This window comes from Rhinoderma darwinii, chromosome 3, assembly GCF_050947455.1.
Source record: "Rhinoderma darwinii isolate aRhiDar2 chromosome 3, aRhiDar2.hap1, whole genome shotgun sequence".
NCBI lineage: Eukaryota > Metazoa > Chordata > Amphibia > Anura > Rhinodermatidae > Rhinoderma > Rhinoderma darwinii.
The window spans coordinates 339,243,228-339,257,461 of NC_134689.1; positions in this window are offsets into that span (position 1 = coordinate 339,243,228).

The window sequence follows — 14,234 nt, forward strand, 5'->3', positions numbered from 1 at the left end:
AAGGCACTACAACATTTGTAAAGCAATTTTACCTGATTACGGCAATACACCATATGTTTTAATAAACTGATGTTTGGACCCACGACAGGGCTCAGAAGGGAAGGAGCACCATTTGAATTTTGCAGCTCAGATTGGTTTCTGGGGGCCATCTCGCATTTGCAGAGCCCCTGAAGTAGCAGTACAGTAGAAATTCCCCAGATGTGATCCCATTTTGGAGACTATACCCCTCAAAAAAATTAATTAGATGTGTAGTGAGCATTTTGATCCCTCAGGTGTTTTATAGATTTTATTAGAATTGGGCCGTGAAAATGAAATTTTTATTTTTCCAATAACGTGTAGATATAGCTCATCATTTTTCATTACCGCAAGGAATACAGGAGAAAAGACACATCAAAACGTGTTACACAATTTCTCCTGAGTAGGGAAATACCCCATATGTTGTTGTAAACGGCTATTTGGAAACATGGCAACGGTCTAAACGGAAAAAGCACAATTTCGTTTTTGGAGTGGAGATTCTACAAAATAGTTTTTTGGCGCCATGTTGCATTGCGCTGAGGTACCAGTACAGTGAAAACCCCCAAGAATTGACCCCATTTAGGAAAATACACCCCTCAAGGAATTAATCTAGAAGTGTATTTTGACCCCAAAGGTTTTGCAGAAATTAGTACACAGATGTTGCAGATTGAAAATTGCCATTTTTCCACGGATATGCTATTTCAGTGCCCAATGTGTTGTGCCCAGCTTGTACCACTGGAGACACACACCTCATAAATTGTTAAGCGGTTCTCCAGAGTACAGTAATACCCCATATGTGATCATAAACTGCTGTTTGGGCACACTGCCAGGCCCAGAAGGACCGCCATTTGGCTTTTGGAGCGCAAATTTTGCTTGGTAGTAGTTTTGTTTAGTGTTTTACTGGTTTTTCAGTTTATAATGTGGGGCATATGTAATCTGTGTGGAGTACATCAGGGTATATGTAAGCAGGGCGGAGGGTATCAGGATATATGTAAGCTGGGCGGAGTGTATAAGGTCATAATAGGATGATGTAATAATGGGGTAAATGAATAATAAAATTAATTATCCATGGATAGTGACGTACGCTTTGAACCAATCCTTTATGCACAGGCAAGATTTTTGGGTGCAGGAGTCGCACTTCTAAAGGGTGTCCGTGGTGTTGTACAAAATATCCGCACTCCAGTATTGCCTAATCTTTGATTTCTTCACTAGCCCCATATGTAGCACAGATCCCAAAATGTCCTAGTTTCCGCTGCATTTACAGGGTCTACCAGTGGGGGCTAGCAAATGATGACGTTGGGTTTTAGGTGAAGAACTGCTGCACATATAAATTAGTCTGGGCCGTCGTTTTGCATTATTGCGTTATGAGAGTCATAACTTTTTATTTTTCCGTTGACGAGCTGTGTGAGTGCTTGATTTTCTTGGGACAAGCTGTAGTTTTTATTAGTATCATTTTGGGGTACATGTGATAATTTGATCAGTTTTTATTACATTTTTTGTGAGGTGAGGAGACCAAAAAACAGATATTCTCTCACTGTTTTTTTATTCATTTTTAACTGCGTTCTCTGTGCAGTATAAACAACATGTTTACTTTATTCTGCAGTTCAATACGATTACGGCAATACCAAATTTATGTAGTTTTTATATGTTTAACTACTTTTACACAATAAAAACACTTTTTTTCTAAATAGAATAATGTTTTAGTGTCACCCCATCCTGAGAGCCATAACTTTATTTTTTTGTCTACGGAGCTGTGTGAGGGCTTGTTTTTTGCGTGACACACTGTAGTATTTATTGGTACCATGTTGGGGTACGTGAGACTTTTTGATCACTTTTTATTCCATTTTTTGGAAACAACGTGACCAAAAAAGGAAATTCTGCCATTGTTTTTATTGTATTTTTTTTTACGGTGTTCACCGTGCAGGATAAATAATATGATATTTTTATAGGTCAGGCCGATACGAACGCGGTTATACCTATAATATATAGTTTTTTATTATTTTTTCATTTTTTTCTAATTATAAAGGGTTTGATCAGGGAAACAGGTCGATTATTGTTTTTATTACATAAAACGTTTATTTATCTAAAACTTTTTTCACTTATTTTTTTTTTTTTCACTTTTTTTTTTACATATACTTGGGGACTTGAAGATCTGGTCTTCTGATCCCCTGTACAATACACTGCACTACTTATGTATGTACTTATGTAGTGCAGTGTACTGTAAGGCCTAATTCACACGAGAGTATTTCACATCCGTGTTACGTGCGTGAAAATAACGCACATCACAAGGGCCTATGCAAGTCAATGGGACCATTCAGACATTCAGTGTTTTTCACGCAGCGTGTGTCCGCTGCTTGAAACTTACTGCATGTCCTATACTTGTGCGTTTTATGCGCATCATGCACCCATTGAAGTAAATGGGTGCGTGAAAATCACGGACAGCACACGGACGCACATCCGTGTGCTGTGCGTGATTCACGCAACAGTTGCTAAAGGAATGATTTTGAAAAAGAAAAACACCTCCTTCAGTTTATTTTGCTGACGTGAAACGCATGACATACGCGCGTAAAAACGCAGACACGCACCGTACACCGATGTCACACGGAACTGCAACGCAGGAAAAATGATCGCCAACGTTGCAGCGGGATGTCAGCTGTATATTACAGCCGACACCCGCTGAAGATGAAGCGCGCACAGCTCCTGTACCCGCTTCATCCTCAGGGTGTTACTGTACGCCCATTTGCGGGAACAACCCGCTAAGAAGGACGTACAGTAACGCCGATTAGCGGGAAGGGGTTACGGGGCACCTATAGGCTGGAGCACTTAAGAGGTACCTGTGACTCCAGCAGATAAGGGAGCCTCTAAGACTAAAGGGGGTTTTACACTGGACGATTATCGGGCAGACATGCGTTCATAGAAACCAGTTGCCGATAATTTCCCTGTGTAAACAGGGCAGCGGTCAGCAGATGAACGAGCAAACGCTCAATCATCTGCTGGTCGTATTGTTTTTAAAAATTAAAATATTATCGTTGTTGGCAGCATGTCTCCTCGTGTAAACAGGGAGAAGCGCTACCGACATGATAATAATGCATAGGGACAAGCGATCGGAGTAAAGACTGCTTGCCCCCATCCATAGCTCCTTGTGACAGGAGCAAGTGGGCGCCGATCAACGATGTCTCGTTGATCAGCGCTCGCTGCAACATCGGCCGGTGTAAAAGGGCCTTAACACAATGTTACGTGAGCACTGTGACTTTCATGAACTTTTGCACAACACAGAAAAATTATCCCAGTAGAACTATAAGTACGGAGTTTAGTAGTGAATTGAGAGTGGGTGATCAGTGCATGAGGCAGGAGAGGGGGGGGGGGGAAAGAAGTGTCTGGTAAGTAGAGAAATAGGCCTTTTTCTATAACAAGACATATTACAAAGTTTATAATCTAGGCTTGCACTATTGATTTTTGGAAAGTTAGTCACAACGACTGGGACTCTAAGTTCTAAGTACTAAAGAGGGTATTGCAGAATCTTTATCTCTGAAGAATCTTAAAATGTCATCCATTTGCAGGTAAAAAATCATAAGCCTTCAAAACAGATACAAAACTTTTAGGACACAAGTAAAAATGGAGGCACAAATGAAAGTTGCATCTATTAAGGCCAGCCTAGACGGTAGCTGACTTGTCTTGTTACATTTCATGGCTCACTGGTCAGGCAGCTACAATAATACAACAAGCAGAATGAATTTGCCCTCAGGCAGCAATACTACTCTTAAATACTGAAATTTAACCACAGCAGCATCGATACCTGAAATACAAAGTCTGTCCTTGGTATCAATAATAACTTTAAACATTGAAAATGCTCATTTTTATCTCAATAAAAGGAACCACCATTACAAACCAAGGAAAATTTTAAATTATAAAACATTTGGCTATGAAAACGAAATCTTCTAAGGCTGGTTTCAGACGGGTGTAATGCATCCTAATTTTAGCCTCCATATTTTGGCCATGATACCCAGATCTCTAGCAGTTCTACAGAACAAAACTTAGATCAGTAGAACCACAAGAGGTCTGGGTATTATGGCTTTAATAATGACGCTAAAATGTTGCCATATTACATCCGTCTGGCACTAGCTTTAAGTAGTTTTCCAGTTAGAAATTGTGCTTTCACCTCAGAATAAGCCATCCATATCTGACTGGTGGGGGTCCCGCCGATGAGCTGTTTTGAATGGGAGTAGGCTGTAATACAGTCAACCACTGCTAGACGTGTGTCGGCGTTTCACAGTACAAGCAGTGCCAAGAAAGACAGGGATGCAGCACTGGCGGCCCCTTTAAACCAGCTGATTTGGCGGGGTTGCCGAGAGTTGGACCCTCACCGATCAGATATTGATGGCCAATCCTGAGGATGGGCCATTATTTTCTTCTAATTGGAGAACCCCTTTAAAGCCTTAATACCATTCTCCTTTCATTTCCATAGAAAGCTTTTGCAAGCCCTTTCTACAAATGATACACTTGGGCAAAAATTGAGCACCCTTTTCTAAAATTAAGTCGTTAAAAAAAAAACATTGCATTAGGATTTGCCTGATAGCGTTGTATACATGACTGAATTCAGTACTTGTAACTTTGTGCCCCATTTTTTCAGTGATTTAACTATTCTCTATTCAACATCAGAAGAACCAGAAAATAGTTTCCTGTTAATATACAATTATAAAACAGGTGTTATTTGTTATTTTCAATGTCATTATCTATATTAAAGAATCCTGACCACTAAGCCCACACAATAGGCTGACCCTTCCTGTTTTGTAGAGATCAATTTTCAGCTGGTGCTGTGCTATTTAGGGCAGGGACAACAGTCATCTCATTATCATCACAGTCAGGATTATATTAACAGGTAACATCTTTAATATAAAGCTTGCGGCAGATAACACTGGATCACACCATTTCTTGAGAAAGACTCAGGAGCCAAAACGTTGCACAGCCGGATTAAAAATACAACACTTGTTTTGCATTGACAGGAGTTCTGTCTATTTTACTTTATTTGGGCCATTAACAATAGGTGATAGGGACAGCTCCCCATCTCCACATCTGCACAAAGCATGCCCACAATCATAGAAGTTACAAGTCCTATAAATCAATGATAAAAGTATTTGTAAATATATTTAAAATTTTATGTAGATTTATACAGTGGAATATTGCAAAACTACTGTGCAAAGATTGAGTTTTGCTTTAATCACAGACACAAGAAGACTGTGCCAGGTACATAGGTGTCATAATGTATGGAAAAATGTACCCTCCTACTGTAAATTCTAAGAATATTAAAAGTCATCAAGGAGTTTTGTGACCATATAAAAGAATGAGACAGATCATGGAACTTCGAGGTGACTTCTAGGGACTTTCAGCAAAAGCAATCTTCTATAGTCATCTTCTATATGGACAGATACATAATGCCTGTGTAGTCAGGGGCGTAGCTAGGGGGGGCAGGGCATGGCGCGTGCCCCGGGCGCAACTTAGAGGGGGCGCCAGGGCCGTACCGTCCATGACGGCGGCCTGCTGCCTCTCTGAGGGGTCGGCGGCGCCACTGAAACCAGCCGCCGCCACCCCCTCCTGCACTATAATTGTACCTGCATCTATAGGACACAGGTACAATTAGAAGCAATGAATGGCCGAGTATGCTCCGTGCCCAGCCATTCAGTGACTTTCTACACGTAAAGCGGCGCGATACTTTGCGCCGCTTGCGTCGCTGAAATGTGCTGATTGACAGGGAAAGTCATTCTGCCCTGCCAATCAGCACCTTTCATAGACGCAAGCGGCGAGATCACGTCATCTCGCTGCTTGCGTCGCTCAACCCCAGGAGACCTGCGCAGAAGAGAGCAGGTCTCCATTGTCTCAAGAACGGGATTAAGGTGAGTTTGTATAGTTTGTTTTTCTATCCTAATAAAAAAGTGTGTGTCATTATTTATGGGGGGGTGGCTTTTTCTATGGGGGGGGTGGCTTTATCTAGAGGGGGGCATTTATCTATGGTGGGGCTCTACCTACAGGGGGGCTATATACTGGGGTGGGCTATATGTGGAGCACTATATACAGGGGTGGGCTATATGTGGAGCATTATATACAGGGGTGGGCTATATATACAGGGGGCTATATACAGGAGTGGGCTATCTGTGGAGCACTATATACAGGGGTTGGCTATATATGGAGCACTATATACAGGGGTGGGCTATATATACAGGGGGCTATATACAGGGACGGGCTATCTGTGGAGAACTATAGGGGGAGCGATATGTGGGACACTATATACAGGGGAGGGCTATATAGGGGGCACTATGGGGGTACTATCTACAGGGGGCTCTATGGCAGGCACTATCTACAGGGGGCACGGGGTGTGTGTGGGACACAGTGTATGGTGCTATTATAATTAGAGGTGCAGTGTATGGCGCTATTATATTTAGGGGCGTAGTGTGTGGTATAATGAGAACTTTCTCTTTGTTTATAGGTGTAGAAATGTTTGAAAAGTGAGACGCTGAAGTCATCTGAGCGGCGAACTGCAAAAATGGGCTGTGACAGGGAGTAGTTATCATAGAGGTCTGGACCGGATGGAGAAAAAGAACTAGAATCTGAGACGTCGCCGGTAAGTCACTTAATGTAAATGTTTATTCTGCCTCTAATCAGTACTGTAGTCACTGTATGATCTGCAACGAGATGATGGGTGGTATGTTTATGATATGATTTTTTTTTATGTGAAACAGCAACTCCCAGCATAGTCTTGCCATTGTCCGGGCCATGCTGGGAGCTGGAAACAATTCAGTGCAAACCTACATGGCAGGGGTTGCACTAAATTGAGCTGTATTTGTGCTGGTGTTGTATATATGTACGGAGGTTCTGGTACTATATATATGTAATGAGATTTGTTCTGGGGCTGTATTTATGTACTGAGCTTGGTTCTGGAGCTGTATTTATGTACTGAGCTTTGTTCTGGTGCTGTATATATGTAATGATCTTGGTTCTGGAGCTGTATTTATGTACTGAGCTTGGTTCTGGTACTGTATATATGTAATGAGCTGGGTTCCGGTGCTTTATATATGTAATGAGCTTTGTTCTGGTGCTGTATATATGTATAGAGCTTGTTCCTGGAGCTGTATTTATGTACTGAGCTTGGTTCTGATGCTGTATTTATGTACTGAGCTTTGTTCTGGTGTTGTATATATATAATGAGCTTTGTTCTGGTGCTGCATATATGTAATGAGCTTGGCTCTGGTCTTGTGTATTGAACTACACTACCGTTCAAAAGTTTGGGGTCACCCAGACAATTTTGTGTTTTCCATGAAAACTCACGCTTATATTTATCAAATGAGTTGCAAAATGACTAGAAAATATAGTCAAGACATTGACAAGGTTAGAAATAATGATTTTTATTTGAAATAATAATTTTTTCCTTCAAACTTTGCTTTCGTCAAAGAATGCTCCATTTGCAGCAATTACAGCATTGCAGACCTTTGGCATTCTAGCTGTTAATTTGCTGAGGTAATCGGGAGAAATTTCACCCCATGCTTCCAGAAGCCCCTTACAACAAGTTGGATTGGCTTGATGGGCACTTCTTGCGTACCATACGGTCAAGCTGCTCCCACAACAGCTCTATGGGGTTGAGGTCTGGTGACTGCACTGGCCACTCCATTACAGATAGAATACCAGCTGCCTGTTTCTTCCCTAAATAGTTCTTGCATAATTTGGAGGTGTGCTTTGGGATCATTGTCCTGTTGTTGGATGAAATTGGCTCCAATCAAGCGCTGTCCACAGGGTATGGCATGGCGTTGCAAAAAGGTGATATCCTTCCTTATTCAAAATCCCTTTTACCTTGTACAAATCTCTCACTTTACCTCCACCATGCTTGACAGATGGCGTCAGGCACTCTTCCAGCATCTTTTCAGTTGTTCTGCGTCTTACAAATGTTCTTCTGTGTGATCCAAACACCTCAAACTTCGATTCGTCTGTCCATAACACTTTTTTCCAATCTTCCTCTGTCCAATGTCTGTGTGCTTTTGCCCATATTAATCTTTTCCTTTTATTAGCCAGTCTCAGATATGGCTTTTTCTTTGCCACTCTGCCCTGAAGGCCAGCATTCCGGAGTCGCCTCTTCACTGTAGACGTTGACACTGGCGTTTTGCGGGTACTATTTAATGAAGCTGCCAGTTGAGGACCTGTGAGGCGTCTATTTCTCAAACTAGAGACTCTAATGTACTTGTCTTGTTGCTCAGTTGGGCCTCCCACTTCTCTTTCTACTCTGGTTAGAGCCTGTGTGTACTGTCCTCTGAAGGGAGTAGTACACACCGTTGTAGGAAATCTTCAGTTTCTTGGCAATTTCTCGCATGGAATAGCCTTCTTCTCTAAGAACAAGAATAGACTGTCGAGTTTCACATGAAAGCTCTCTTTTTCTAGCCATTTTGAGAGTTTACTCGAACCCACAAATGTAATGCTCCAGATTCTCAACTAGCTCAAAGGAAGGTCAGTTTTCTAACTCCTCTAAACAGCAAAACGGTTTACATCGGTGCTAACATAATTGCACAAGGGTTTTCAAGTGTTTTCTGGAAATGGGCCTCTATACACCTATGTAGATATTGCATTAAAAAACAGACGTTTGCAGCTAGAATAGTCATTTAGCACATTAACAATGTATAGAGTGTATTTCTGATTAATTTAATGTTCATTGAAAAAAACTGTGCTTTTCTTTAAAAAATAAGGAAATTTCTAAGTGACCCTAAACTTTTGAACGGTAGTGTATATTGCTTGTAAAATGTACAAATGTTTTTATGCTCGAGTTGCATAAAAAAATATGGAAAAGAAATGACACGTCATTGATTGGTACAGAAAACAAACATGGCGAGGGGGAAAGAGATGACGGGAAAGAGGTTGGGGGGGCGCCAAACTGAATCTTTGCCCCGGGTGCTGGAGAACCTAGCTACGCCTCTGTGTGTAGTGCCACTCGTCATTATGTCTGACATGAGAATGTGATGTTTATGCATATATTATTCTATTGATATGTATTATATAAAGATAACCTGTCACTATGCTTCAGACTGGGCTATGACTCCTTGAAAACCCCTGAATGCACTCTTTCAGCACCTCCACCATCAAACAGATCTGGACTATCATTACCAGATGTAGATTAGTCAGGGTGACATCAGCAGATGAGCCTTATGTAAGAATATTGAAACAATTGACATCTTTGGAAAGAAGCCTTGATAATCCTGCATTACACATAGTGCAAGCATTCTAAATAAGAGGTTTGTTTAATGTCAGATGGACCATGGCCCTGGATACCCAGTTTTATCAATGACCAAACTGAAAGGCTATGAGCAGAATCCCTATCGTAATTTATAAAAGTGGTAAGATGGCAATGATCTAAACTATATTACAAAGCCAAATCCTTCTGCTTTGTTGTTGAAGAAAGGTTAAAGCAATATATTTCTTTATGATTTGCATTATGAAGACATGAAAGAACCAGCAGAGTGATGAATTCCTTAGGCTCTGTATAAGCCTATGGATTGTGGCATGTGAGGTCAGACACCTAAGGGGTATTTTACAACATCTCTAAGGGATATAGATATACAACCAGACTTTGTCCTATTGATATATTAAGTTGTGTTTTTAACTAGACTGAATTCAAGTAGATATAATACATTTACATATGCATAGAATATGACTTTTTCCTGCATTGGGTATTAAGGTGGCATTTTCTAAATACTTCCAGCAAACATAGGTCAAGTACCAATGACTTGCTGCATAGAGTTATTTGCTTTTCACACCACCCTTACTGGATGTGTCTCCTCCATTTACTTATGAAACAGGGAAGAGAGTCACTAAATTGGAATGTAACGATTCGGCAGAAGTCCTGAGGCAGAGAAGAGAAACCTGGCCAATGGCAGCCACCCATGGGAGGGCACAGACAGGCCAGGGAGGTATGAATGGGCTGGGTGTTGAGTTGGGAGACATACTCATATCACAGTGTAAGAGCTAGAGGTATAAAAACTTGAACGACCAAAAAGAGAGCTGCAGGGGACATCGTGTCAGCACATCCAATAGCTTTCGCCACAGGACGGAATGGGAACATAGTTCTTAAGAATGTGTACATCCTGTTCGATCGCTGGGTACCATAGCAAGATTGGCACAGAACTTTCTGCTCTTGAAATATTCAGAAGTTTGGAATATTTTGACAATCGGAAACATGAAGATTCTCGCCAGATGCCAGTATCACTTCCTTATCACTTTTCCAGCCCAGCTTTCTATTATAAACTGTTGGACGGAGAACTGATAAGGCTGTGTGACTGCCACGCACATCTGGAAGCTGCCACCTGAGGTGAGATCATGAGGGGCCTTGGGTCTTAAAATGGCTGGTACCTATCAACGTCTCTTACTATTAGTTTACCGCAATTCTATTACAAAGAAGACAGAAAATTCAGAAAGTACCCTCAGCTGCAAGAAAATAGTTTATTAATAATCACTGATTTGTAGAAAAAAATATCAAGATTATTAATTGCAGCGCTTATTGTTGACACTATTGTGTTATAACTTAAACTTTAAATTAATTTTTGGATGCTAAATATCTAACTTATTCAATTTGAATAGGCACTGAAAATAGTGTTCACAAGATAACGCACGGATTACAGATGAACCATTACTAAAGTTTTTTTTGTAAATTAATAATCTAATGTTTTTTTGTTTCTTATTTTTTGTCACAATGTACTAGTCACTTATAAACTATCAATGATATTATGTGAACTAATGCTATTAGACTTAAATATATATATATTTTTAAAATGAATATTTTTTGAGGATAAGATATAATAAGTTAAATAATTATCAAGTTCAACAAATATATTATTCGATGTATTTGTAATCTAGTAGGAGAAACAAATGAATGTAGGCCATAATATTGTATAGAAAGCTGTAAAACAATTGAAATTAAATACTGGCTATTTTTCTAAATGTTTTTTTATGTAACAAAAAAATGGTGTACTCACAAAATGCAGATTGTAAACATAAACTTATGTCTTGTTCTTTGAATACTAAACACATTAGAGTTACAGATGTAGCAATCCATTTCTTGACTCTGATAACTTGTTGCAGTGTGATAACTTTTCATATAAGCCATTGAAAGCATTTGAAAAAGTCATGTTAAAGTTTTTTCCCACAGTGTGTTTAATGCGTTAAAAGTCAAACCAAAGATTGTTACATCTTTGGACCCTTTTACACCGGCCAATTATCGGGAAAACGATCGTTCACAGAACTCTCGTTCCCGATCAGTGCCCTGTGTAAACAGAGCAGCGATCAGCCGATGAACTAGCAAATGCTCATTTATCGGCTGATTGTATCGTTTATGCTGCAAGAAATATTATCGTTGTCGGCAGCACATCTCCCTGCAAAAACTGGGAGACGTGCTGCCGACATGATAGAAATGTATAGGGATGAGCGATCGTAGTAATAATCACTCGGCCCCATACTTATCTCCTTCAAGGAACAAACGAGCGCCGATCAACGAGCTGTCTCGTTAATCGGCACTCGTTTACAAGGCCCATGTCGGGTCATGTAAGAGGACCTTATACCATACAATCTGGCATTTGTAGTTGCAACTTGAAGTCAGGGCCTTTAATAATCTTGTGAGACAGGGTAGATGGCTAGATTACTCAATGTTGTTTAAACACATTTTATTACACACTCTATTAAGTAACCTTTGTAAAGTGTAATTATAGGACTTTGTACAGTTCAGAAAAAAAATCTCATTAATCATTCATTTTCGTGTCCAACAGTCTAAAAAAATCCTTTTATTTTTTTATTGTCTTTATCTCTGTTTTTGCTTTTTTTTTGTTTATTTGTAAAACAAAAAAAATAATACAAATTTTCATTAAATAATAAAGGAAATAAAACTCATAACTGTGTAATTCATATTTATAATAAATGAACTGAGTATGTAGAAAGAAAATATTGGATGCATATTTACAAAGACAGGAAAACATGAGGATCAGACTATTCCTTTTATGAACTGAGAGGGACCATTTGTACCAAATGAAACAGTGCATCTAACTTTGACTTGTTCCTTAGCCAACTGCCCATATTCTAACCACCATCTACACTGTATAATATTGGGCTTTAGGAAAGAGTATCCATCCTGCTAAAGTTGACTAAGGGCTTGTTCACATTGGTGTCAGAGTTGCCCACTCCGTTGTTTATGTCGGACAAAATGACGGACACCATGACAGAAACCCAACGGAATCAATTAAAGTCAATGAATTCCATTGGGCGCCGTTGGTGTCTGTCATGCAATGGATACAGGGGCTCCGTTTTTTTGTCGTTCTCCTGCTATGATGGGCCAGAACAGCAGAAAGTCATAAAGCAGATGTGGACACAGCCTTATAATCTTCTTGGCTAATAATGTGCAAGAGGATACAGAGATAAAAGGAGCTGTTTGGATTAAAAAAAAGTAATCTCAAATACCAAATTAGGGAATCCTGAGTTAATATCTGGGGAATGTCCCTAATCAAGATCCTCATCTTTTAGGCTCTTTTCACATCTGTGTTGAGGCTTCTGTTTATAATGGAAGCCACGATGCAGTGCCGAATCCGTTGTATGATGGTCACCATCGGAGCCCAATAGAACCCACTCTTATTATGGCATTTGTTGGGTTTTGTCTCGGTTTCCGCCGTTTTGCATGTAGCGCTATTGCTCCTGTAAACCCTGAAGGAATGTCCGTACAGTACACGAACAGACAAATTGATTTCAATGGGAACTGTGTAATACTTTATTTCCCCTGTAATGGTGTTGAACACTGATCACTGGGGATTCCAGCAGTTAATTGTTAGGGGACTATTCTAACAAAAATGTATTGTATAAAGCGTTTAGTCATCACAAGCCAAAAAATAAAAAAGAATTGCAATTGGTTATTCCACAGTGCTGAACTCAAGTTTCCTGAAGTAAGTGAAATGTCCATGTATATTTTACAACAAATATTATTAAATTCCAAGGACACTTTTAGGTTTTCCATGAATTCTGTTGAAATATTTATTTTTCAATTTGAACAAATTAATATAAATCACAGAGTACTGCAAAATTTACACTCCATGTTATTTTGCACATTTGTTTAACTGTGGTCATTGTAAGGCACATTTTCTTCCGGGCATCTGGCACATCACAACCCTCTATTCTAGTTATCTATGCTTTACAAATGATCAGAGGTCTCCACCCAGCCACCATTTTATTACTATGCCCTCAACAGGATGCCAGTCCATCAAGAAAACCCATGTAAAATAGAGGAATGAATGGCTAATACTTAAATACCCACCTTTATATCAAGGTCAATCGACTAAAATATTATGAATGATTTAAACATATCTTTAAACATATCTTCCAATTCATATATATCATACTGCTTTGTATTTCCTATAATTAGAACACCCTCCCTTGACTTTATTCTGTATGTGCCTTCTCCCTCACTCCTACAGTCCCTGTCCCCAATTTGTTTGTATCCTGCCTTTTTCTTATGTACTCTCTGGCTTACACTGTGTATAAAAGTACTCTCCGGTTTATTATACTGTGTATGAAGGCAATCTTTGGCTTATACTGTTTATGAAAGTATTCTCTCGCCTGTATTGGGTACTGAAAAAAAAAATAGTGGCCAAGTTATTTTGAAGGGTACTGATTTACATATACAGTAGTTCTTAAAACCACAACTGTGAATCTGCTTCAAAAGGCAAAATATCAGTGTCCATAAGTCACTTTCAGATTACTCAGTCTTTCAGCAGTTAACAGTGGCAGAGTGCTCCCATTAGAAGAGTCCTCATTACAGTATAACCCAGAGACTGCTTTCATACACAGTATAAGCCAGAGAGTTCCTTTAGAAATAGTATATGCTAGCTAATTCTTTCATACACAGTATAATCAAGAGAGTGCCTATAACACACAGTACAAGCCAGAGAGTGCCTTCACACAGAGTATAAGTAAAAGAGTGCCTTCATACACAGTATTAGCTAGAGAGTATCCTCCTACACAGTATAAGCCAGAGAGTGCTTTCATACACAGTATAAGCCAGCTTTCACACACACACACACACACACACACACACACACACACACACACGCACACACACGCACACACACGCACACACACGCACACACGCACACACGCACACACGCACACACACACACACACACACACACACTATAAGACGGAGAGTGCTTTCAGAA